General features: G+C 41.2%; 2 long non-coding RNA genes across 2 annotated transcripts; one reads left to right on the forward strand and one right to left on the reverse strand.

The window, feature by feature from the left end:
- Window positions 1-2,858: 2,858 nt before the first annotated feature.
- Window positions 2,859-17,117, reverse strand: LOC139041655 (uncharacterized). The gene is made up of 3 exons (XR_011497200.1): window positions 16,979-17,117; window positions 12,563-12,610; window positions 2,859-6,081 (listed from the first exon to the last, which is right to left on the reverse strand). It is a non-coding gene; the product is annotated as an uncharacterized lncRNA (long non-coding RNA).
- A 172-nt stretch (window positions 17,118-17,289) lies between these two features.
- LOC123287812 (uncharacterized) lies at window positions 17,290-26,270 on the forward strand. Its single transcript, XR_011497201.1, has 3 exons — window positions 17,290-17,415; window positions 20,538-21,904; window positions 24,680-26,270. It is a non-coding gene; the product is annotated as an uncharacterized lncRNA (long non-coding RNA).
- The last annotated feature ends 961 nt before the right edge of the window (window positions 26,271-27,231 follow it).

Genomic DNA, 27,231 nt, shown 5'->3' on the forward strand with positions numbered 1-27,231 from the left:
TGGTATATGGAGTTTTGGAACCTATTCTCTTTTAAAAGGGGGTTGTCAGCTAATACGCTCCTATAATACATTGAAAACGGACAAGTTTTTGGACAGATCACCTTGAACTTTGGTCTTTGCAAGGAGCCTGGAAGCCAGCCTGACTCTCTAAGATCGGCCAAGTTCTGGAGGATGGGAAGGACCCTAAAGCAAACAAGCCTACACCCCGCTTTCATCAACCCACATATTTCTGTCCTCAGCTTGCAGCACACCCAGGGTTGAGTTCCAGAAATTCCATTTAATTTCCTTGGCTTCTATATTTACTCAGTTACAACTTGACCAGAAGGAGTCTTGGCACTAAAAACCTGCAAGTAAAAGGCTATTTCTTTGAACTTTGTTGCCCAATTTTGTAGACATTTTAGGTTTAGATAAGGTTTTGGGTGGCCAGTCTATTCTTTCTACATGTTGTTCTGAAAATGAACCCAAACTCTGCCACCTTCTGAGATTTCCTGGTCATATTGTGGCAGTAACAAGCTAACATTCCTGATTCTAAAGCCAAGTTTTTCTGAGGGTTGTTTCTCCTCTCTGCTCCTTCCCCCAGCCATGCAACTCTCCTTACCTTCGGATCGGGGGTGCGGGGAGAGTGAGGGGTGTGTGTGTGAAGTCTGAGCATCCTCCCCAGGACCCGTGAATGGCTGCTTAGAGGCATCTGTGTGTCTGCTCACCTTGTTCACTTGAGAAGATAGGAAGATTTTTTGGAAGCATCGTATCAGCTTTCTCAGCTAGTGTTTGTTTTTCGTGACCAAGATCTGCTCTAGTCAATTGAGCCTTCCACTGTATGGGTTGAAATGAGAGCTAAATGTGTAGTTTCTCTCCTACTCAGATAGCTGCGTATGCGTGTGTATGCACGTGTGTGAGCGTGAGAGCGAAAAGGGCAGGTTTAAGGAGTCCCATTATCTTCTAAGCTCCGTGACATGATAGATATATAGATCAGTGCAATAGAACTGAGAGTCCAGAAATAAATCCATGTGTCTGTAGTCAACTGATTTTTGACAAGGGTGCCAAGACCCTTCAGTGGGGGAAAGAATAGTCTTTCCAACAAACGGTGCTGGGCTGACTGGATATCCACACACAAAAGAGTGAAGTTGGACCCTTATCTCACACCATATGCAAAAATTACCTCAAAATAGATCCAAGATTTAATTGTAAGAGGTAAAACTCTTAGAAGAAAGCATAGGGGTAAATCTTCATGATCTTGAATTTGGCAATGAAATTTTAGATATGACACCAAAAGCATGAGCCATAAAAGAAAAATTAGGTAAACTAGACTTCATCAAAATTAAAATATTTTGCGCTTCAAAGGACACTATCCAGAAAATGTAAGGACAACCTGCAGAATAGCAGAAAATATTTGCAAATGATGTATCTGTTAAGAGACTTGCATCTACAATATACAAAGACCTCTTACAACTCAATAATAAAAAGACAAATAACCCAACTAAAAAAATGGCAAAGTATCTAAAAGATGTTTTTCCAAAGAAGATATACAAATGGGCACTAAACACATGAAAAGATGCTCAACATTATTAGTCATCAGGGAAATGCAAATCAAATCCACAATGAAATGCTACTTCATACCTGCTAGGATATAGAATCAAAAAGTCAGAAATAACAAGTTTTGGTGATATGTGGAGAAATCAGAACTCACATATTCTGTTGATGGGGATATAAAATGGTACGGCCACTTTGGAAAATAGTCTGGCAGCTCCTCAAATGGTTAAATAAAGAGTTAACACATGACCCAACAATTTCACTGTTAGGTAAATACCCAAAAGAAGTGAAAACATATGTCCACAAAAGAAGTTGCGTATGAATATTTATAGCAGCATTATTTGTAATAGAAAAAAGTTGAAAACAACCCGATGTCCATGAACTGATGAATGGATAACAAAATGTGGTGTATCCATACAATGGAATATTGTTTTTCCATAAAAATGAATACAGTCCTGATCCACGCTACAACATAGATGAACCTTGAAAGCATGCTAAGTACAGCAAGCCAGTCACAACAGACCACATACTGTATGGTTCCATTTATATAAAATGTCCAGAAGAGGCAAGTCTATAGAAAAAGGAAAGTAGATTAGTATTTGCTTAAGGCTGGGGAGTATAGGGAGGCTGACAGCTAAAAGGTGTGGGATTTCTTCTTGAGATGATTAAAATGTTTTAAAATTGACTGTGGTGATGGCTACACATATATGTAACATGCGAAAAACCACTGAAATGTACACTTTTAGCCGGAGAACTGTAGAGTGTATGAATTATATTTCAATAAAGCCGTTAATTGAAAAACAGATTTTGGGAGGAGCTATAATGATCTGAATTCTTCATGGGGACTGGAGGATTCACTTTCAAGTTGCTCCTGGCTGTTGTCAGGAGGCCTTTCTTCCTCAAAATGTGAACTTCTCCACTGGGCTGCTGTATTAGTCAATGTTCTTCAGAGAAACAGAACCAATAGGATATCTATCGATCTACCTATTTATTATAAGAATTGGCTTATGCAGTTATGGCGGTTGAGAAGTCCCATGATCTGCTGTCTGCAAGCTGGAGACCCAGGAAAGTTGGTGGTGTAATTTAGTCAGAGTCCAAAGGCCTGAGAATCGGGGGCACCTTGGGTGTAAATCTCAGTCTGAGCCTGAAAGCCTGAAAAGCAGGAGTGCCAGTGTCCAAGGATAGGAGAAGATGGATGGCTCAGCTCAAGCAGAGAGAGCAAATTCGCCTTTCCTCTATCTTCTTTGTTCTATTGGGGCCCTCAATGGATTGGATGATGCCTAACTGCATTGGGGAGGGTGATCTCTTTACTCAGCCTAATTATTCGAGTGCTAATCTCTTCCAGAGACACTCTTACAGACACGCCCAGAAATAATGTTTTACCAGTTATCTGGGCATTCCTTAGCCAAGTCAAGTTGACAATACAAAATTTACCATCACAGCTGCTGAGTGCTCTCATGTGATGGCAGCTGACTTCTCCCAGAGAGAGTGACCCAAGAGGGAATAAGACGAAGCTGCAATGTCTTTATGACCTGACTTGGAGGTCACATCCATCTTTTTGGTAATATTCTATTGGCTGTCCAGGTCAGCACTATTTGGTGTGGGGGTGGCCACGGAGGGGCATGAATACCAGAGGCGAGAATTATTTGGTATCATCTTGGAGGCTGCCTACCACAAATATCTGCCTCACAGTGTAGCTCTCATCATCAAATGAGGTAACGGGTCTGAAACACTGTAAACTTTAGCCTACTGTATAAATATTGGGTATTATTTTATCATTGACTTGGATTTGTTGTCCAAAGCTAATTAAAGTTTACTTATTCATGGTTCCTGCTTTAATTGCTCAAAATTCTTACAGTGTCTTGGATTCTACAACTGTCTGTAAAATAGAGGCACGTTTTTGAGACTATGTTCCTCGTTGGCATTTAGTTGCCAGGAGGAAACAGATAAAAGGGAGAAGCTGGCAGTTCTAGGATTACCAGGAGTGAGAGCCAAAGGACCATTTTAGCTCAATTCTGTTGCCCTGCTTGTCAACTCAGCATTTGTCTCCTCACAGCTTTATTACGTGGGCTGAAAAGATGCAACAGAGAAAATTGCAAAATTCACAACGAGAAGGGGAAAGAAACCCAGGACTGGGACCCAAGAAGAAACACTGAGTGTCCTCGGGTGATTGGCCAGGGAACGGCGCTTATCTGGAATCTGGTCCAGCTTCAGGCCGGCCCCAGGAGGGCGGGTTCAGACAGGATGGAGATGAGGGTGTGGTAGGACCGTAGCCAGATGGCTGTAAGTGGCCCGTTCCCTCCCTGCCTCCCTCCCGTGTTTACGGCTTCTGGAACACACCGCTCCCTGGCCTCTAAAGCCCTTGACGGTAGTGGATTTCAGGCTGCCTTCTGCTGTTCTTGGGTTATGATTCTATCACAGACAACACATGGACTTTAGGCTCTATACGATGATAAAATATAACCCCACGTTCACCAGAGCAGAATCTGATGATTTGGGTAGTTACTATCATGACCTGGATGTTTCCTTTCAACGTTCTGAGTCCAGTCCTGTATCTCCAGCGGCTCTCTTAGGAGTCTAGTCTCTCATGTTTACTCCCTCAACTGTCAAAGAAATCTGTTTTCTCACCTATCCAGAAAACTCTGTCATAATTTTATAAATATTAACATCTGTGTTAGACATTTCCAGAATGTTCAGGTATCTTATTTCATTTAATCATCAGTGTGACCCTGTGACATAGGTAATATTACTTTCATTCGAAAGCTGAGAGAAAGGAAACATGAAAGATTGAGCAATTGGTTTAGTAGGGCACAGCTAGTAACTGACTCCCAAATGCAGCTCTCCAGGCCTTCTGCTGACCGCATCCCAGACAGGAGGGGTTCTCTTAACTTACAGCACCTCTGCTCTTTCTTGGGGGAAGAGAGTGACCTACTGAAGTAACCCATTACACATAAATAATGCTTTATACAGGCTGTGGAGGCCATTCTCCCTACACACTCTGTTCAGGGTCGGGGCATTACCCAGGAGCTCCCATCCAGCTAGTTTAGAAGTTAATGAGAAGACTGAGCGATCCTGGGAGTGGCCAGAGACCACGTATAGACGAGTTGACAATAACTCAAGGTTAAGGTCAGCTCTGCAAACCCCAGATAAATTCTGGAGTCATTCCTATCTTCTGAGGCTCCTCCAGATTGGACGTGCTCAGAGGAGGCATGGCACTGGTTTGGGCTCCATCCTAGTGTGGATTCCTGCTTGGGATGGGGCAAAAACTGCACTGACCTCCGTGGGTGTGTGGTGGCGGGAGGGAGCACACAGTTTTGCCTTATGCAGAGATCTGATCACCCTGGTCATCTTGTGACACTCCTTAGCATCTAGCAAGCACAAGTTAGCACAGAGCACGTACTCAAACGTTTTTTGAATTTAACCAAATGATAAGCAATATTTTGTCTTGTTTTTTTCCCCCTCCAGGAAACCTATTGTACAAATGAAATACACTTAACTGAAATTTCTCTCTCTCCTTCCATTCTCCCCCTTTCTTTCTTTTTTTTCTTGCCTCCCATACATTCATTTATATAGGATGTTAACATTTTCAGTGTCTTGCAGTCTCCTCAAGCCCTACACAGAGAAGGGCAGAATACAAACAAATAAGGAGCCTCCCAAAATAATCTCATTTGATCTGTTCATCATTTTTACTCAGAATGCACATCAAATATAATTTGCCATTAACTGATTCTACCTCAAATCTGGGTGTTTGTTCTATTTTATTTTTCTGCTTCCTGCATTAAGAAGCTATTATCCTTTGTCCTCCACTCCCACCCCTGGAGGGAGAAAAAAAAATCCTCTTGTTTTCTGTGGGTGGCCTGTGTGGGTTCCTGAGCAGATGTTCAAGGAGTTAGATTTCAGCATCTGTAAATTTGGGCGTGAGTCCCTTTGGTCAGCCGTTAGTATTCACTAAACTGCTACCTGAGTACCTCCCTCCCCACCTCTATTACTTTTTTCACTTTATTTTCGACTCCATTATTTAAATGAACTCTTCCACTTTCTGAGTGTGTAGTTTCTTACAGTAATAAGTACCAGTGGCCTAATATCCAGGGCAGATTTCAAAATTATTTAGGTCATACGAATACTGACAATTCTTTTCTCAGCTGATTCAGGGACTTCAAGGACATCAGAAAAGTGATATTTAGCAATTAGCCTCAAGAAAATGATACACGATCTCTTGACCAAGCTCCACAGTTTTCTTTGAACAACTTAACCGAAGTTTTTCAATACAGAATGCTGCAGTGCAGCCCAACATCTTCTGTGTTTATCTTCTTTGAAGGAGACAGCGTGGAAGCGATGCGGAGGAAGTTCTGAAGCTCCCTTAGGAGAAACGGCCCTTTCTGGCAGGTGGTGGAGAAATCAAATCACCAGATTGAAAAACACAGCCCTTGATGTGATAATCACTTTCAGGGAATACGTATTCGAAAATTTAAATTTAGCAACCTGATTGAAAGTGACCATACATTTCTACATTATAAAATGTATGATTCTGAAAGACGGATGGGAGAAAACCTGTAGGAGAAGAGGAATGAAAATCAATTAACTGGATTCCAAGAACTGAAAGTGTCCCCTGGGAAGGGTTTTTAAAAGACAAAGAAGTCCAAGAGAACTGCTTGTTTCATAAGAAAACAATACGGTTTTAATAACATAAGGAAAAACAATCTTGATCCATGAGAAAGCAGGGAAGGGGAGAAAGCAATTAACTTGGCAGGGCCAAGGGTTGCTTGAAAATGATCTCAGAGGTGGAAGTTCGCCAGGCTACCAGTGAAAAGGATGGAAAAAAAATGGAAACAATTTGCTGAGAAAACCAGAAAAGCCAAAGCAGGAAATGAAATGCAACTAGCAAAGGACATAAAGAGAAACAGGGAAAAAATGTATTATTTAAATACTTAAGCCATAAGTGAGAGAGAGAGAGAAAAATGTTACTCTTCATAAATGAAAAAAGAAAGCTAAAAATATGGAAAGTTTAAAAAGTTTTAAATTATGGAAGTGATATTTCATGTCTAATCCCTCCATTCATGCACAACCATTTTGTGTGCATTTTGAAAAACATTTTGGTACATTTTCTTCTAGACCTGAGCTATAGAATACTTGAAATGTGGCAAGCTCAAATTGAGATGTGCTGTGTCAAATACACACTGGATTTTGAAGATTTAGTAAAAAAAATTACGTTAATTATTTTTATATTGATTACATGTTGAAATTATTATATTTTGAACAATAGTGTTAAATACAATATATTATTAAAATTAATTTCACCTAAATTACACAAATGGGTCACATTATATTTCTACTGGAGAGTGCTGTTCTACTCTTTATTTTCTACACAAGATAATCAGGAATTCTTTGTTAACCTAGAATCATCTGAAGTTAATCAATTAAAATAGAAATCAAAATTTTATAAAAAGTACTTAAAAAGATTAATTATGATTTTTACCTTGAAAATGTAGTAAAAATTGTACAAATAGCTTTATTATAAACCCTTAAAATAAAATTTAGGTTATACTTGGAATTATACATCAATTCTTAGAAGAAAATATTAATAAATAAAATGTTGGGGGAGGGGATCGTGGGATAATTTTTCCAGAGAAAATGAAAGCTAGCTTAATGCTACATCTTTCACTTCACATTTGATTATTTTGTAACACAATCATAAAGAAGCCAATATTGCAAAAATGTTTGAAGAGTTCATCAATTTCCTCAATGGCCTCTCATAATACTTTAACAGTCAAATTACTCTCTTTTGCATGGAATGTCTTGTTACCATTCTTCTTCACTTTCTCTTCAATTTTTTATTGATCTAACTTTCCAGATCCTTATTTGTTAGTGGCTTTGCATGTGATTTGGGCGGGTTCTCTAAACGCCTTCTCCTCATTTCATTAAATCTTGCAACTACGGAGACTCAGATAATGAATATGCGGATAATGAGGACCCCGTGTATATTTACATAGCTGGGGGAACACTGTCATACGGGTCTATACCCTATATCCACTTGACACTACAGCACAGTTGTTTCCCAATAGCTTTAAGAATTCTTAACAAACACCATCGTAAGTGAATGACTACATAATGGTCCATCTTACGGGTAAACCATAATCTGTAATTTATTGAATCATTTCCTTAATTTGGATTGTTTATGTTGGTTAATTATTTTGCTATTATAAACAATGCAAAAAATAACTTCTCTGAACCTAAATTTTTATTACATTCCTGTTTTTTTTTTCTGATAGATATCTAGAAATGTAACCACAAGGTAGAAAATTATAGACATTTTTATCCAAACTCTGGAATAGTTTTTCCGAATGTTAGTTGTAATTTATACTTTTGAGTGTTCACGGAATCATAGCTTTGCCAACAATGAGTAATACCAAGAAAAATATTTTTGTTAATCTAATATGTGAAAATGATACCTATTTACTTTTTATTTGAATTTCTTTGATAGTGGGTTTAAGATGTTTCTTAACTATTTATATTTTATTATTCGGAAGTTCTCTGTTCATGTTATTTTTTTCATTTATCTAGGGTGGATGTTTTTGTATTTTACCTATTTCCAAGAAGTTTGATATATTAAAGATATTAACCTTTTGTCTAGTACATTTGTAAAAACCTAGGTTTTTACTTTTTATTATTATTGAAGATTTCAAACATATAGCAATGAACAGAGAATATTTATAAGAATTCTTTATGGTCACCACTAGTTTTAAAATCTTAAATTTTGCCATATTTGGCAAAGCCTTACAGAAACAATTGAATCCCCCGTGGGACTCCACCCAAGTTGTCACCCTCCGCCTGTTCCAGGAGCCTTTTCTTTATGCTTCTCATTGTCATTTCTGTGCATGTTCTTATATTTACTACACATTTTTGTGTCCATAAATTATACAGAGTTTTGTTTTTCAAGTTCTAAAAATGTGTATAAACGGTGTGATGTGTCATTCAAGAGGTGGTTTCTTTTTTCTTGCTCAAATGAATTTTTTGGGATTTATCCATGTTAATACACTAACTTCTATAGATATTTAATCGTAACTATTCATTCTTCTGTTTAGACTTTTTTTTTTTTTACTATTACAGATAATGCAAAAGAAATTTAAAACAAGCCTCCTGGGGCTGGCCCGGTGGCACAGTGGTTAAGTGTGCACATTCTCGTTCGTGGTCCTGGGGTTCGCTGGTTCAGATCCCGGGTGTAGACATGGCACCACTTGGCAAGCCATGCTGTGGCAGGTGTCCCACGTATAAAGTAGAGGAAGATGGGCATGGATGTTAGCTCAGGGCCAGTCTTCCTCAGCAAAAAAAAAAAAAAAAAAAAAAAGAGGATGCTTGGTACCAGATGTTAGCTCAGGGCTGATCTTCCTCAAAAAAATAAATAAACGAATAAATAAAACAAGCCTCTGCATGCATTTGTGCTATAGTTTTTTGAAGGTTCCTTAGGAGAATTCCCTGGTCCTAGAGATGCATGTCCTTAATTTTACTACATCGTGCCATATTTTCATCCATAGTGGGCTGTACCGATTTACATTCTCACCAGCAGTTGTAAGAATTCCTATTTCTCTGCATCCGTGAAACAATTTGGTATTGACAAGCTTTAATTTTTTTTCAAACTTCCATTTTCTTGATTCTAGTGAGGTTGAACATCTTTTCATAAAGATGTTGGCCATTTGGATTTCTCTTTCTGTATATTTCCTATTTGTATCCTTTGACCATTTTTCTGTTGGGTTGTTTGTTCTTTCATGTTGAATTGTGTAAGCATTTCCTGTTCTCTGGACATTAATCCTTTTTTGATTATATGCAATGAAAATTTCATCTCTCAGTCTGTGACCTGTCTTTATGCTTCACTTTTATAGTAAAGAATTTTAGAAAATCCAATTTAATCAAATTAATTCATTTTTCTCATATAAAGTTACTACTTTTTTGTCTTGTTTAAGAAAATCTCAGGGCCGGCCCTGTGGCTGAGTGATTAAGTTCATGCACTCTGCTTTGGCGGCCTGGGGTTCACCAGTTCAGATCCTAGGCATGGATCTACGCACCACTCATCAAGCCACGCTGTGGAGGCATCCCACATAGAAGGACTAGAATGACTTACAACTAGGATATATACCTATGTACTGGGGCTTTGGGGAGAAAAAAAAGGAGGAAGTCTGGCAACAGATGTTAGCTCAGGGCCAATCTTCCTCAAAAAAAAAAGGAGAATCTCTACTGTGAGACCATGGAGATATTCTCCCGTTTTTCCTCTAAAAGGTATGAGGCTTTCTTTTCAGATTTATGCTTTAATCCATTTGGAATTTATTTCTGGTTGGTGGGAGGGAGAGATACAATTTTGTGGGGAATCAGTTGTATCAGGATCATTTATTAAATATCCCATCTTTTCTTTAAAAAATCTCCATTTATGTATTTATTTCTTTATTTGCTGAGAAAGATTAGCTCTGAGCTAACATCTGTGCCAATCTTCCTCCACTTTATCTGTGGGCTGCCACCACAGCATGGCTAACAAGTAGTGTAGGTCCTCACCTGGGATCTGAACCCACGAACCCAGGCTGCCGAAGCGGAGTGTGCCGAACTTAACCACTATGCCACAGGGCTGACCCCTCCATTGACTTTTTAAGGTCATTTCACTCATATACCAAGTTTGAATTTGTATGAGAGTCTGTTTCTGAACTCTCTATTCTGTTCTGTTGGCTTATTTGTCCATCCTTTGCTAACACACTCTGTCAATAAATCTTCTTTTTTTTTTTTTTGAGGAAGATTAGCCCTGAGCTAACATCTGCTGCCAATCCTCCTCTTTTTGCTGAGGGAGACTGGTCCTGAGCTACATTGCACCCATCTTCCTCTACTTTATAAATGGAATGCCTACCACAGCACAGCTTTCCAAGTGGTGCCATGTCCTGACCCAGGATCCAAACAGCAGTGAAGCCTGGGCTGCTGAAGTGGAAAGTGAGCACTTAACCGCTGTGCCACTGGGCTGGCCTCTGTCAACAAATCTTCTTTATAATGAGTCTTGATCCCTGGGAGGGCAAGCCTTGCCTCTCACTTTATTTATCTACTTCAGGGATGTCTTGGATATTTTAGCCCTTTTCCCTTACATGTGAATTTTAGTATTAAATAAATATTTGAATGGAATCATAGTTCTTTTATAGATTTGTTTAGGGAGAATTGCTGTCTTTTCAATATTGAGTCTTCCATTCACGGACATGTTTTATTTCTCCGTTCATTCAGGTCTTTTTTTATGTACTTCAATACAGTACTTTTCTTAACAAAGATTTTATACAATATTTATTAGTTTTATAGGTGTCTTACAGATTTTGTTGATTTTGTGAATGAGATTTTTCCATAAAGTTTTCTAATTGATTAGTACTTATTTAGAGACATCTGTTGACTTTTTAACAGCTTTATTGAGATGTAATTCACATATCACACAATTCATCCATTTAAAGTATACAATTTAATGCTTTTTAATGTATTCAAAGATATATGCAACCATCACCACAGTCCCTTTTAGAATATTTTCATTATCTCAAGAAGAAACTCACTGTCTTTCAGCTAACCTCCTGCTCTCCCATCCCCCCCCCCCTCCTCCAGCCCCAAGCAACCACTAATCTGCTTTCTGTCGCTATAGATTTCCCCATTCTGGACTTTCATATGAGTGGAATAACATAATATGTGGTCTTTGTGACTGTCTTCTTTCACTTAGCACATGTTTTAAGGTTTATCTCTGTTGCGGCATGTATCCGTACTTGATTACCTTCTAAGGTTGAATAGTACTTCATTGTATATACATATTCTATTGATTTCTATATATTGATTTTGTTTCTAATAACTGCTGATGCTTTTATTAATTTTATTGATATTAATTTTCTATGTAGATTTTCTATAGATAATCCTATCCTCTGCCAATAGGGGTAGTTTTGTAAAACAGATAGTCCCTTTCTTCAAAAAGCCTAACATTTCCTTAGAAAAGTACGAGAAGCTGAAGGCGGGAACATGAATAACAAGTATTCAGCATTGTCTATGTGCTAAGTACACTTTTAGATACTTTAGAAGTGTATTCTGATTTAATAAGTACAATAATTTTTATCCATTTTATAGATTAGATGTCTGAGGCTTCTAGAATTAAGTGATTAGCTCAAAACCAGGATTCAAACCAAGACTTTCTAGCTCTAAAGTCCAGGCTTTTGTGATATGTAAGTGGCATATGTCATGGTTGTCAAGAGCATTTTAAGTTAAGGTGGCCAGGATATTAATGGTTTCCAGAAAATAATGGATTTAAATGATCCCCTCAATGGTGCGTAGGCATGAGGTAGAGAGGAGCAGTAGATGATAATTGAAGCAGGGGTGGAGGAGGTGAGCAAAGGCACAGAGTCAGGAAAGCACTAAATAGCCTGGAGATCAAAGGGTAGACCAGTTGGCTGTAATGTACTAGTTGTGTAAGCTGGTCTTGAGAAATAAATCTAGATAGGTTGGAGGATTATCTAATGAACACTCTTATCATGACATGCAGCACAGATTGAAGTAGGAAAAGTCAGAATCTCAGGCAGGACGCCATTGCTGTAGTTAAAGTGAGTAATAATAAAGACTCTGCATCAATCTTAGGATGGAGTCCAACCAAAGAACTTACCCTGGTTGACCACGCCTGACATGGTCTTTCCCCTCCCTTTTCTCTAGCCTCATTTTTGTCCCTGGCTGTCTCAGCTCCAGCCTCACTGACCTCTCTCAGTTTCTTGAAGTTACTGTGTTCTTTCTGACCAAATGGTCTTTGAATAAATTATTCCATCAGTAAGTAACTTTCTTCCTTCTCGCCACAAGCCATGTCCACTTTTCTAGTCAACTTCTACTCACACTTCATGTCTCAAGCCTTAATTGTGTCCTTGTCTTTCAGAATATTCATTTCAATTTGTAGGTACTATATATTCATTAATATTTTCTTGAGGAACATTAGTTTCTTCCACCAGCTTATAAATATCATTGCTGGACTAGGGAGCAGTCTGTGTCTATTTTTACTTACCTAGTTCCTAGCACAAAGCCTGGTGCAGAATAGGCATTCCAGACATATCTGTTAAATGAATGAATAAAAGAATGAATTACTTGAATTAGGAAGGATGAAGTCAGTAAGAATAAAATGGGCAAGAAGGAAAGGAGGTTGCAAAAGTTTTTAAGAAGAACTGACTTGACTTGGTGATTAAATAGAGGAATGAGAGAGGTGGAGGAATTAGGAATGGTTTTCAAGTTTAGCCCCTAAGTGATTAATTAAGAGAGAAGTTATAATATTAACAAAAATGCAGAAGCCAGAAAGATGATGAATTTAATTTTAGATATCAAATCACTATGAAAGCCCCAAGGAAGACAACATCGAATAGGCATTTTTGGGTAAAAATAGTCTTATATGTAGATACAGATGTTGGACACATTTTCAGAATGAAGCAAACATCCATCCCAGAGAGTGGGTGAAATTAACAAGGGAAAGAGAATACACAGAATAGCAGAGCCCCAGGGAACTGAATCTTGACAAACGTCCATGGTAAGGAGGCAGTAAAAGGAAGAGGTGTTGACAAAGGGGACATGGGAGCAGGCAGAGAGCAGAAACATGAGGGTTGTGTGTTGCCACAGGAGCCACAGGAGGACAGAATCCCATTGAGTGGAACATCAATATTACACAGGAAGAATGAGGACCAAAAATTAGTCATTGACCTTTTGACAATTCCTTGGTGACCTTTGGGAGTAAAGCTTCTACAGAGCATGAGGTGAGGCAAAAATACTCATTTCAGAAAGAGACTACTTGTCCAGATCACTGATTTAAAAAGTGTGGCAATGGAAAGAAAATGCAAATAGGATTGTAAATAGTGGAAGAAACATCAAGGAACATGCCTCACCTTACTAGAAATCTCAATGTGCCCACAGACAGAGGAGAAAAAGTCTGGGGAGAGGAGAAACTGAAGGGGCTGTGGGATGGGGTCAGCCATGCTTATGGAGGGAAGACAGTTCAGGAAGAAGTGATGAAGCAGGTGGTGTAGCTAACTTGAGTAAAAGAGGATGCTCCTTCTGGAAGGAACAAAGTCTTTGAGGTGGAGAAAGAGGACAAGGCATCAATCTTAGTCAGATAGGAGATTATCATTTCTTGTCAAAACTGCTGAAGACAACAACAAAAGATCCTATATAACCAAAGAAATCTTGAGAAAAAAGCACAAAACTGGAGGTCTCACATTCCCTTATTTCAAAATATGCTAAACAGCTACAGTAATCAAAACAGCATGATACTGGCAGAAAAAGAGACACGCAGATCAAGGGAACAGAATTGAGCACCCAGAAATAAACCCACATATCTATGGACAGCTAATTTTGATAAAGGATCCAAGAACGTACAATGGAGAAAGGAAAGTCTCTTCAGTAAACGATGTTGGGAAACTGGACAGCCACATGCAAAAGAATGAAAGTAGACCATTATCTTACACCATCCACAAAAATTAACTCAAAATCGATTAAAGACTTGAATGTAAGAGGTGAAACCATTAAACTCCTAGAAGAAAACACAGGCCGTAAGCTCTTTGACATCGGTCTTAGCAATATCTTTTTGAATATCATCTCTCCTCAGGCAAGAGAAACAAAAGGAAAAATAAACAAATGGGACTACATCAAACTAAAAAGCTTCTGCACAGCAAAGGAAACCTCATAAAATGAAAAGACAATCTACCAATTTGTGCAAGTAGAAGATAATTGCAAATCATATATCCAATAAGGGATTAACATCCAAAATATGTAAAGAGCTTGTACAATTCAACAACAACAAAAAATCCAATTAAAAAATGTTCAAAGGATATGAACAGACATTTTTCTAAAGAATATATACAGATGGCCAACGGGCACATGAAAAGATGTTCAACATCACTAATTATTAGGGAAATGCCAATCAAGACCACAATGAGATATCACCTCAAGCCCATCAGAATGACTATTATTGAAAAGACAGGAAATAATGAGTGTTAGAGAGGATGTGGAGAAAAGGAAACACTCATACGCTGCTGGTGGGAATATAAACTGGTGCAGCCACTATGGAAAACAATATGGATGTTCCTCAAAATATTAAAAATAGAAATACCATATGATCCAGCTTCTGAGCATTTATCCAAAAAACACAAAAACACTAGTGCAAAAAGATACATGCATCTCTATGTTCATTGTAGCATTATTCCCAATAGCCAAGAGTTGGAAGCAACCTAAGTGCCCCTCAGCAGATGAACAGATAAAGAAGATGTGGTGTATGTATAGATGGAATACTACTTAGCCATTGAAAAGATGAAATCTTGCCATTTGTGACAACATGGATGGACCTTGAGGGTATTATGCTAAGGGAAACAAGTCAGACAGAGTAAGCCAAATACCCTATGATTTCACTCATTTGTGGAAGATAAAACAAAAACAACAACAAACAAACACATAGACACAGAGAATAGATCGGTGGTTACCAGAGGGGAAGTAGGGAGGAGGGGAGGTCGAAGGGAGTAAAGGGGCACATGTGTACAGCGACAGACGGCAACTAGACTTTTGGTGGTGAACATGATGTAGTCTACACAGAAGTTGAAATATAACGATGTATTCTTGAAATTTATAGTGTTATAAACCAGTGTTACCTCAACAAAAAATTAATTAAAAAAAAAGACCGCTGAGGGGCCTGCCAGGTGGCACAGTGGTTAAGTTCGAATGTTCTGCTTCAGTGGCCTGGGATTCGCTGGTTTGGATCCCAAGTGTGGACCTACGCACTGCTTGTCAAGCCATGCTGTGGCAGGCGTCCCACATATAAAGTAGAGGAAGATGGGCACGGATGTTAGCTCAGGGTCAGTCTTCCTCAGCGAAAAAGAGGAGGATTGGTGGCAGTTGTCAGCTTAGGGCTAATCTTCCTCAAAAAAAAAAAAAAGACTGCTGAAGATACTGGAGTGGGAGGGGAAAGCTGAGTGCTTGAAGGATGTGGAGCAATTGGGACTAGGCATCCACATCCCCAATATTCTCCACTTGCACAAACTCAGGCTGAGAAAAAAAGTGTTCTTGCCCTAGAGCAAGCTGCCTGTTTGCCAGACCAGTAGTGACACAGCCTCTTTAAAATGCCCCAGAAGCCATGAGAACTAAAAACAGAAAAAAAAAAAAAAAAAGCAGCTTCAAGGGCTGACAGGGAGTAGCAGCCATAGTGCATTCTGGGATGGTGCTCACAGCTGGCCCCAGCCGCACCACACGTGCCCCTGCCGTGCTCCCTCTGAGGACTGTGGGAAGGGCACTTTCCTGTGTACACAGGTGGAGGAGAACACGTTTCCCATCTCCAGCCCTGCCTCTGGCCCAGCCCAGCTGCCAACACCCTTCCTCTGGGCTGTGAACTCTAACGCATGGTCAGGCATAGGGCGCCTTGGAGGCAGTAATGAAAATCCCTTAGATTTCCTCTCCATAGTTTCAAAAGGGCTTTCCCAAAATATGATCTCATTGCATTCTCATGGGACCTTGGCATTATCATACTCAATTTAAAGATGCCAATCGTTAAATGTCTTGAGTAAGGCCATGCAGCTAATATGCAGCTAGGCCTTTTGATTTGAAAAACCTGGCTCTTTCAAACACCCACATTGTCTACACCTGACTGATCTACTTTCCAGGTGAGGAGGTGGGTTCTGGGAATTGGGAGGCAAGAACGGAAAGAACAAGAAAAGGTGGATGATAGACCTGGGTGGGTGTTTGCCACCCAGCCTGAGCTTGCTGCGGGCACCCCTTTCCTTCTGTGGGTCGGGAAGCCATTCTCATTTCTGCTAGAGGGAACTGATGGTGCCTATAAATTTAAAGTCGTCTCATGGAAATAAAAGGCTTAGTGAGTTCCTAGAAGGAGCAGAACAGGCAATTTACGTGTGAGTTTGGTGGTGATGGAGGTGCTTGGGACATTGATAGGAGGGAGAAACGTCTGAATCTATACTTGTCAATCTTAGGCAAACCCCATCACTGGAAATACAAGAGGGAAACGGCCTATTTCCTCCTCCTTCACCTTGGATGTGTGCTGGTCCACTCCTAGGTGAAGGGCACGGACCAGATGTGTGACCCTGGGCGAATCGCTCCATCTCTCTGGGCTTGGGCTTCCTTTCCTGGAAAACGATGAAGTCGCGCTAGATGATGATTCCTAAGGTCTGACTAACTTGAATAGTCTTTGAGTCCAGGATTCTTAGGAAAATGGAAATCATTAGAGCAGGAGGAGAAAAGTTTCTTCATGTGGGCTTCCTGTTCAGGGCCTTTTCTGATTTCCCACAGGGGCAATGAAATCTTTAACGAGCCCGTGAAACAACATCGTGTTCTTGGAGGTGGGTTGTGCCCTTGTGCTATTTGCAAAACTAACTATCCAAACTAGTCAATTAACCAACTAACATCCAACTAATCAACTGACTGACTGACTAACACATACCTGAACAGCAGCCAGAGAGCAGGGGAGGAGCCATTGCAAACATCCTCTTCTGTGGAGAACAGTGATTGGCGTCTACAGCAGGGAGTGGCGCTGAGGCCTCCCCTCAGCAATCCTGGAGCTGCAGTGTCCAGCAGACCCCCAATGTGAACAACGTGGCCAACTGAACCCGTCTTATGGCCAGGCCATTGTGCCTCGGAATGAATCATTTCTAAGTAAGAAGTTTCTCAAAAGCTTGAATGGCTGGACGGCAGCCCCGGGATGTTTCCTGAGACAAACCTGCAACTGCTTGGTGCTCTTAGCTTGCAGGGCACGGCGATTTGGGTTTCATCTGGCCGTGCCAAGTGTGGAGAGGCCCCGTGTGCACTTTCAGTCACATGACCTGGTGACTCAGGCCGTTTCTGGTTCATGCTTGTTGGATATGGGAACAGGGAGGAAAGGTGAGAAAACCCTTCGCTGTGGCTCTCTGGGAGGGTCCGGGGTTGAGTAATAGTCTTGTTATATGGGTTGCCCTGAGCTCTTTTTACGTGAGCATAATAAAGTTATCTTATAGCCACAGAATTGCCATTTTCAGACGAGGTTTCCGGAGCTCATGTATTCCATCTCCCGTTTCCAACAGGAGTAAGCTAAAGTCATCCGAGGGAAAAGAAAATCTACATTTCACCACTTCCTTTAGGGAAATAGTTTGGTATTTAACCACCTCATCACCAGAAATATTTTTTGTGCTATTTAACCTGAATCCACCCTGCCACGTTTCAGCCGGATTCCTCTCACTCTGGGAGACACGGTGGAAAATTCTTTCCACGACAGTAGGAATGTCTAAGTAACCTCAAGAGAAGATGCTTATTCCAAATTTATTCTCTCTTGCCTGCCAATCTATAGCTCTCTGTTCTTTCAAACTAGATTTTAATGGTTACCCCCTTTAGGAACCTTTCCCTCTTGAACCATTCTTTTCCACGAAGCAGACCAGGACACACAAGCTCAGAGTTTATCGTGCGTGTGCTCTTCTTGATGTGCTATTCTGAAAATACTTCGAGTCTATTTCAGGGCACGGTGCTCTGTATTTCCAAGGAGGACAGGCTCTCTTTATGGCAACCATGGTGTGTGACAGATGCCTGGGCTTGGAGTCAGAAGTCCTGCACTGTCACTTACCAGCTGTTACTTGAGGCAGCTTCCTCAGTCTCTGAGAGGTTCGGGTTACTCACCTGGAAAACAGGGAAAATGGGGCTTTAACTTCTGGGGTCATTGTGAAGATAAATAAAGGAATGGATGTACAATGATAAGGATAACGGTTTACACTTACCAGGGGACCCACAGACACTAATTCACATCCTGAAAGGGCACGTCTACCACTTCTGTTCCTGCAGTTTTTCTTGATAAGGCCTCAGTACACTGCTTTGCCCACAGAACAAGCTTAATGAGTACTGCTGACTGACTATCTGGTGGCTGAGGACAAGCAAACTGGAAAGGATTTAAGGCCATTCTGCGGTCTGGTGAAGTCTGGAGAAGTCCAAGATTGAGGGTCCCCGACTCCCAGTGGGGAGGAGATGGGGAAGATGGTGCAGGGTGTTTGTCTGAGCTGGGCAACGAGGCAGGGCAAGATCTGTGGAAGAGGAACCGAGGGGGGATACAAAAACTGAGGCTTTAGTCCTAGAAGAGAAGTCTGGTACAGGCCTGTGTGGGAGAAAAAAGGGGCTAGTAACATTCTCATTTAAAAAATCTGTGTAAATTGACCCGCTCTTGGAATTCACCTTTGTGCTGCATTCTCTCTATGACTGTGTCACTTCAATAAATCCATTCTGATTCTTATCTGCGGGAGGCAGGGCTTCTCTATCCAGGTGCACAGTTTGATTACCTAGGAAGGCGCAGAAGTTACTGCGGCGGAAATAATTTATGTTCCCCAGAAAACATAGGATCTTGCCTCCCTCTGGCTCCTTAGCCCTTCTTCCGCCCCAGGTCTGAGGCCATGAGAGGGCCGCAGCCATGCGCTGGGGAGTACAGGGGACGAATGTCCCCGCTGCTCTAATGTGAGGGCTTGAGCAATCCGGGAGGTTCTGTCGAAGGAAATGAGATTTGGGGAGGAAACACTAATCCTGGAGATTACTGAAGGCCAGGGAGAGGTTTGTTTCTAGAGGGTGAGGCCGGCCCTTTTTTCTCTCTAGGACAGATGAATGGAGGGGGGGAGGGGAGAGATGCTGTCCGAAGGTCAAGGAAAACTCACCTCTTGGCTCAAAGCAAGGGAAGCCATCTGGCAGCAGGTGCTCCTTTGTTTTTCTGTGCTTAGCGCCTCGACCCACGGTCTGGTACCAGGTGGTGAGGAGATGCGCGTGCGTGGCGCTTTCTGTTTTGCGCGATCTCAGGCGCAGAGAGCCCAGTGAAACACATTCCGCAGTTCATTAACAGGCGGTGCCAGGTCGCATTCTGGTTTTATTTTGGTTATTTGTTTTTCCCTTTCATCCGGAGTCTTCACTCTCATTCCCTTTCTGCCCCCCTCCCTCATTTGCCACTCCCCCCAACTGCCAACCGCTGACTCAAACGTGACAGTCTCTAATGACAGGACGGGTACCCTTGTGCATGGGCTCCTAGGGACCTCTGTGAGAACTTCTCTGGACACACACCCAGCATGGGGGGTTGCTGGGCATAGGTATATGAATGCTTGATTTCACTAAGTACTGCCTGGTGGTTTTCCAGAATGGCTGTGCCGGTTTAATGCTGCTCCAGAAATACATGGATAAGTCTATTTCCCTGAATCTTCTCCAGCACTTGGTATTACCTAGCTTTCTAATCTTTGTATATTGGATGTGTATAAAGTAGTGTACCACTGTTTTAAAATTTGTATTTCTCTGATTTCTAGGCCTTCCTAGAAATACATATCTCATCTCATACTTGGCATCCACTCTCTAAATTGTGTATTACACGTTTTGCTAATTTTTCTTTTGAGTTTCTGATCTTTTTCATGTTGATTTGCAAGTTTCTCGTATATGTTAGACATATAAATATCTATGTATGTTGATACCATAATCTTTTCTTATGTTGTTCTTAATTAGTTTTGGAATCAAGGTTATATTTATTAGCCTTATAAAGTATTTACTATTTTAATTTCTATAATGGTTATTTATTTATGCAAGCTTTTAATTTACTCTTCACCAATTTTGGCACTTTATAAATTCACTATAATGTCTAGGTATGGATTACCCCTTATCTGTGTTATATAATGCTCCATAAGTCTTTTTGATTCTGCTTCTCTACTCCATATCTTAATATTCATTTGTTTTTTTTGGAAAAAAATTAAAATTTATGTGTTGTCTATTTTTTCTTAAGTAACATAAGCTTCACAGTGTTCTCTTGTACTTATTTCTCTTCTTAAAGGAGTACTTCTTCCAAGAGAATATTTAAAGAGCTTTTACATATGCCTGAGATATCATTAATTTGCCCCCAATTTTAAAGATAGTTTCATTGGAGTTCAAATTCTACATTGGAGATTCTTGTCTTTCAACACTGAAAAAATTATTCTGTTGCTTAGCATCCATTATTGATATTAAGGATTCCTGTTTCTTTTCAGGGTATCTACACCTTTTCTCTGGAAACTTTTAGAATTGTCATTTTGTTTTTGGATTCCTGAAACACAACTTTATTTGCTTTATCTTCTGAGCTCTCATGACATGACAGCAAAGGAGTAAAAATGGGTGTAAACTTCCAACAACGAAGAGAATATGGACAGCAAGAGGGAGATATGAGCTGAGAGAACCCCTACTTCTCCACCCTTAGGTCGAGAGGAATGACCGTTCCTCTCTAAAGAAACTGAACAAACTATTCTTAGTGTGGGAGCCAATGCCACACCTGGGCTCCGTTTCTACTCACCCTGAAATGGAGCCTAGCAGTCAACAAGGCCTGCTGGTGCACAGCAAGCTCACAGTCAGCTTTGCTAGAACTGCCAATGACTGGTATTTGAGGGAACTGTGATCCATGAAAAAGAAACATTGTGAAATACAGAAATGACACCGTTGGAAACAAGAGATAATTTAGGGTAAATAAGGACCTTGAAAGAAACTACTTTGTATCCTCAGAGACATTTATGAAGACACTGCATCAATTAAACAAGATGATGATGCTATGAAAATGCTAATAAAAAGTTGGAGGATAAAATGGAGGAAAAGTAAAAGAAAAAGACAGAGAGTATAAAAAGAGCAACAACAAAATAATATTTAAAATAACCCAGAATGACAGTTAGAATCAACAGCTAACTGATAGGAGATCCAAAAAGAAAAATATGAGAGAAGAAATCACAAAGAAACATTACAAGAGAATTTCTCAGAGTTGAAAGATACAAAAGTTAAGACAGAGTTATTTACCTGGTATCCACTCTAATGAATAAAAGACAGCAAATGCAACATTTAAAAATTCATAACATTAACAACACAAGAGAGACCTTAAATAGTTCCAGAGAGAGAAAAATGAAGAAAAATGACAACTTGTAAATAAATGGGCATCAAAGACTTGTAAGAGCAATACTAGATGCTAGAAGACAATAAAGAAATGCTTCAACTTATGAAGGAAAATGATATTCAACTAGAATTCTATATCCAGCAAAAATAGTTGTGAATTTTGAAGGCGGAAGAAATGAGATTTTCAGACAGATGAGGTGTTGGAAAGGCTTAATTCCATGCGCCTTTTAAGGGAAGTCATTTGAGGACACACTCCAGCAAAATGAGGGTGTAAAGCAAGCCAGGGAGAGACACAGGATTCTGGAAACAGTATCTCCAACCTTGGAAAATAGTGAAGAGAAATGCAGATGGCAGTTTTGCTATAGTTCTAGAGAGATCTGTACAGATTTTACAGATGAAGGAAACACTATGTTGTATCCTCCACCATTTATGAAGATAGCATAAGGACAGAAAATTAAGTCGACTGACCAAGATCACATATGTGGTAAGTAGTAAGTTAGCAATCTGGACCCAGCCAGACTGACTTCGGCGTCTGAATTCTTACTTGTCTTATGTTGTTTCTTCTTGAACTTAAAGTGATTAAAGTTTCCACTGGGAAAATGAAAATTGTAGTATGTTCCATGTGTGCTAAACACTCATTTATTAGAGTCAGAATGCAAAAAAAAAGCCTATGTAAAATTGCCAAATTAAGAAATAATTTTATAGAAATCAAGAAATAGTTCCTAGAGAAATGAAGGTAACCACCAGGGGAGAAAATTTAAAAAAGAGCGAAGGGGGATTTAATTGAGGGAGAGGCGATAGGGAGGAGGAAGAGGAAGACAATAGGTTGTTTCTTTGATTTTAAGTCTTCTGCACCATTTAAATATGTAAATCGTGTGCACATATTACTTTGGAAAATTTTCAATTTTGTTTCTGTGTGTTTTAAAAAGAGTAAATAGGGGTTGTTTGGAAGATAAGCCAAATGAGGAATTACAGCAATATGCAAAGGCACAGAAGAGTAGGAGTTGATGGCTTGGTGGAGAATGGTATGGTTTATGATGGCTGGACTGTAGGGTGGTTGGGGGTTGGTAGGAGAAGCTGGAGATGACTCTGGAAAAGCAGACTGGGGCAAGGCTGTGGAAAGCATCGAATGCCATGCTAAGAAGTTTGGAATTTCCTTTGTTGGCACTGGGGAACTAGGCAAAGTTTTGAGCAGCATGATTCCATCTGTTTTAGAAGGCTCATCCGTACGGCAATATGGAGTACGGCTTGGAGTGTGGGAATGGCAGGAAGCAGGAGGGCCAGAGCAGGGGCTGTCACAAGCATCTGAAGAGACTCTTACAGGCCGGAATGAAGGCTTTCGACCTGTGAGAAAACTGAAGCTCCATAACTGTGACTGGAATGCAAAATGTTCCTGCCACTTTCTTTAGCTGCCTCCCTGGACTGCAGTCTGCTGTCCAGCATCCTCCTGTTGCCTGGGTGGCCCCTGCACAGGGACACACTGAAAGGGCAGCAGGTGGGGGCTGTGGGTGGGCCACGTGGAATCGCCCCACCTCTCCTCATTCAGCAGCCACTAGGAGCCCATGCCTGGGTGGCTTCTCATTTCAGCTTTTCAGACCTTACCATAAACTTTTTGGCCACTTCTCAAGACATGTTTTAGTTTTTAGCACAGGATTTTTACCAACGTCGCCTCACCCCCCTCCACACCGTTTAATGATTCCCTCGGTTTTTATAAGAGTTTTTTAGTTTTTTCCTCCTGCCTTGCCAAATCATCTAAGAAGTAGAATTTTTTTCCTCCTCCTTTTATTATTAGCATCTTTGAAACAATCAAATGGAAAAAATGAATGCTGGTAAACTTCTGGCCCCCTGCTTTCTAGGTTCACACCCAGTGGCATCCTCCCTCTGAGGCTTATTAACATTCTCTCCTACTAAGTGTGTGTGTCTGTGTGACCAGGAGCTTCAGCCCTGTCTCTCCTGTTCCATTATTTCCTCCCTGCCTTCTCACCTGCTTCCATCCCTCCCCTTCCCCTGCCCTCTGGTTGCCAGGCAACATGGCTCAGGGGCAAGAGAGGCTGATGGAAGTGCCCAGCCCAGCTAAATAGCACTGATGTTTCTCTCTCTTGTAGCAGCCTGGCTGGGAGTTGGGCAACGTGCTGAAGGTCAAAGGTGTGGCAGTCCATAGCTGGGGCAGTCCCTCCTCTAGGCGCCAACGTGACTCAGGAGGGGAAATACTTGAAGGCAGGGCATGGGGTGAAGTAAGGAAGTTAGTTTTCCCTTCACATCCAAGAGGACAGGTGCAGGAGAGGGTCAAAGTTGAGCTGAACAGGTCTTGATGCATTTCCAGAAGGTGAATTCCATTTCTCTCCGTGCCTCTCCTTCCACGGACTGCACTTGAGATTTAGATTTGACACCGCAAAAATGACGAACTTGCTTGTTAGCTGAGGTTGCATTTTTGGGTTGGGGATCTACTTCCCCAGTACCATGTTATTCAAAATAGGGTCCTGGGACTAGCAGCATAGGTATCACCTGGGAGCTTGTTAGAAATGCAAACCTCAATCTCACCTCAGACCTGCTGAACAAGAATCTGCATTTTGTCAGAATGGCCAGGTAATGTGTGCGCACATTAAATTTGGGAACCACTGATCAGATGCTCTACTGTCAACCTGATTAGAATGAGAGCATGTGGCTGACAGTGGGACTCTGTTCCGGAGACTTCTGCCTTTCCCCTACCCAGTGGGGCATCATAGAGCCATAGCCTTGGGGTCTTCTATGGATTCATGGAGAGGGATGTGCAAATGCAGAGACTGTCAACCTGACAGGAGCCTCTCCCTCTTTTTTTTTTTTTTTAGATTTTTAAATTTTATTCCTTTTTCTCCCCAAAGCCCCCCGGTACATAGTTGTATATTCTTCGTTGTGGGTCCTTCTAGTTGTGGCATGTGGGACGCTGCCTCAGCATGGTTTGATGAGCAGTGCCATGTCCGCACCCAGGATTCGAACCAACGAAACACTGGACCACCTGCGCGTGGCCCACCTCCCCCTCTTTTTTCATCAATCCTTATCTAAATGTGAGACCAGATATGTTCAGATAGGTTATCTCACTGTGTCCTAAACAATGCTACGGGATAACAAAGCAGGGTTATTGATCTAATTTTAAACAATGAACCCCAATTTTATTGATGAGGAAATGACTGTCATGTTCAAGGTCACGGAGCTAGGAACTGGACTTACCTTGTGATTATTGACCATCTCACTTTCCATCTTCCTTTTGTCTGTGACCTAGGCTAGAACTTCCAGTCCATTTCAACATGAAGCTCAGAAAATAATTTATTACCAAAAAAAGCAATCAGAAACATAATGTTCGGTTTGGTTTGAGTCATAAATTCCACCATGTCGGGATGAAACTGAGGACTTTTTTCTGAGCCTCTGCAAATGATTCTAGTAGTTCGGAGGCCCTTTTCAACAAGAGAATGGATTGAGTTTCAAAGAAAAGAATGTCGAAAGACATCTTCCAGATGAGAATGGCCTCCAGATGTGAACATTGCTCTTCCAGATGTGTGGAAGCATGGGGTGGGGAACACGGGGAGTGAGATGCCTCACATGTCTGCAAAATGAAATGGAAAAACCACTCTCAGCCACAGGGGAAAGTAGGACAGGGGAAGACAAATGAAATGAGAGAAAGGAATCCAAGTTAAACTCTTCGATGTGGGGCCAGACAAACTCGAAGGAATCATTCCCACGGGGGCTGACATTTAGATACGCCGTAGGCATAGAGGCCGCGCCTCCAACTGTCCTCTGGAGAAAACTCGGAAGGTGTTGTGCCTGCAGGAGCTCACTCTCCTTAGACCTGAGCGGATCTGATTCAGCCCCTTGGATGAGTTTCCCCTCCGAGGTTGCAGAGCAGGCAGGGCAGGCTTTGCGTCTTCCTCCGGGGAGAAGAGCACTGAGGCCAGAATGCGGATGGAGAAGGAGCCAAGAATGGCACAGTCCTTTCTTTCTTCAGCTTCTGGATCAGCAGCTCATTCTCGGGGGGACGGCCTGGCTCCTTCCTTTATGATGGCTAGGAGGGCCCGTGTTCCCAGATGAGTAAATCTGAAGCCACAGAAAACTGAGGCCTTCTGGCCAAGTCATCATGGTTTGCCACATTTCTGAAAATTTGAGCCATTGTCAAGCTCCTGGCTGCATGGAATCAAACCCCTTTATTTCCCTCGGCTAGCATCTTCGCCTTCGCCAGGAAGATCTGCCAAATTACTGCTTCAGGTGTACCTCTTCCCACCACCCACATTCCCAAAGCTTCCTCTTCTTCCATGGACAGACTCTCCCTGAGCCCCAGTTTCCATGTCGCTCTGGAATTCTGACGTTGATTCCTTCTGACCTCAGCAACACGAATAACTCACTCTGTGCTGGTCTCGCTGGTGGGAGTCCACATTTTTATTTCCCTCTAAGGGTCCTCAGAATGTAAAGAACACATTCCTACAAAACGAGTAAATTTAAGTGGCTAATTGTTTATATTATTAAGACATGCACATGTGAAAAGGCCTAAATATTGATCACACGCAAGCACACACACACACTGGCATAATCTCTGACCAAGATGCTAATAGTACAATTAATAACTACTAAGCTGAAGACGTTAATTAGCCATCTTCTGTTTTCCTATGAGGGACCTAACCTTCCCCTGTGTTCTGCAGCCCAACACATTTCTCAAAGGCCACACCAGTCAAGAAGGAAGAGTATCCAGTAGGAAGATACTGAGGTCATTGCAGAGGGGAACCCACAATCAATGCACCCTGGGTACACAGATATGTGCCATCACTCTGAGAATCAAATACCAGGGAGTACAGTAGCATCATCATCATCATCATCACTATTGGCTAATTGTGAGTTCATTTCCTTTTGTTTCAATCTAATTGGAGTTGAATTCTCAAGCTACTCTTTGTTTTAAGTTTGAGTCTAAGTATATTTTAATATTCCAATTAGTACCTAATTCAGTTTTATAAAATTGATTCTGCCCTGGCTCACTAGGATATATGTCTTTAATTTTTTTTGTTGTTGTTGTTGAGGAAGATTAGCCCTGAGCTAACATCTGCTGCCAATCCTCCTCTTTTTGCTGAGGAAGACTGGTTCTGAGCTAACATCCATGCCCATCTTCCTCTACTTTATATATGGGACGCCTGCCATGGCATGGCTTGCCAGGTGGTGCCATGTCTGCACCTGGGATCCAAACTGGTGAACCTTGGGCCACCAAAGCAGAACATGAGAACTTAACCGCTGCACCACTGGACCGGCCCCTACATCTTTAAATTTTTATACTTAAACTCAGAATTGGTTTAAGGCTTAGGAAAATAAATAAGTTAGGTTTAGTCCAGTATGTGGTTTGGAAAATGTATACACTTCATTCTTGCTTTTAACTATAAACAGCGTATTTCATGCCTCCGAATTGCATAGATTTCTGTTTGGCATTTGTGGTGCAAAGGTCTCTTTTGTTCTTGTAAGTTGTTTGTATTCATCGTTGTTTTTAGAAGATTCCAGAGAGCCTGGTGTTGCATTCAACCTACCTTGCCCCCAGATGCTGCACAGTAATCATTGCATTTTGCTCAAGCATCAGGATTATAAAGGTTCTCCTCTGCCTTTTATTTCTAGGCTTTTCCCACACCTCCCAGCCCAGAGTCACACATCTGCTCCAGGAGAGAGGGCATTTTGGTTCACTTGCTTCCCTGGTACAAGCAGGCCCGTCCAGAGAGGAGGGACATGGGCCTTTCTCCTGTCACAAATTCTGCACGAAATTCCTGCCCGAGAGATGATCCCAACCATGCACTCGCCATCTCATTACTC

This window comes from Equus asinus, chromosome 22 (genome assembly GCF_041296235.1).
Source record: "Equus asinus isolate D_3611 breed Donkey chromosome 22, EquAss-T2T_v2, whole genome shotgun sequence".
In the NCBI taxonomy this organism is placed as follows: domain Eukaryota; kingdom Metazoa; phylum Chordata; class Mammalia; order Perissodactyla; family Equidae; genus Equus; species Equus asinus.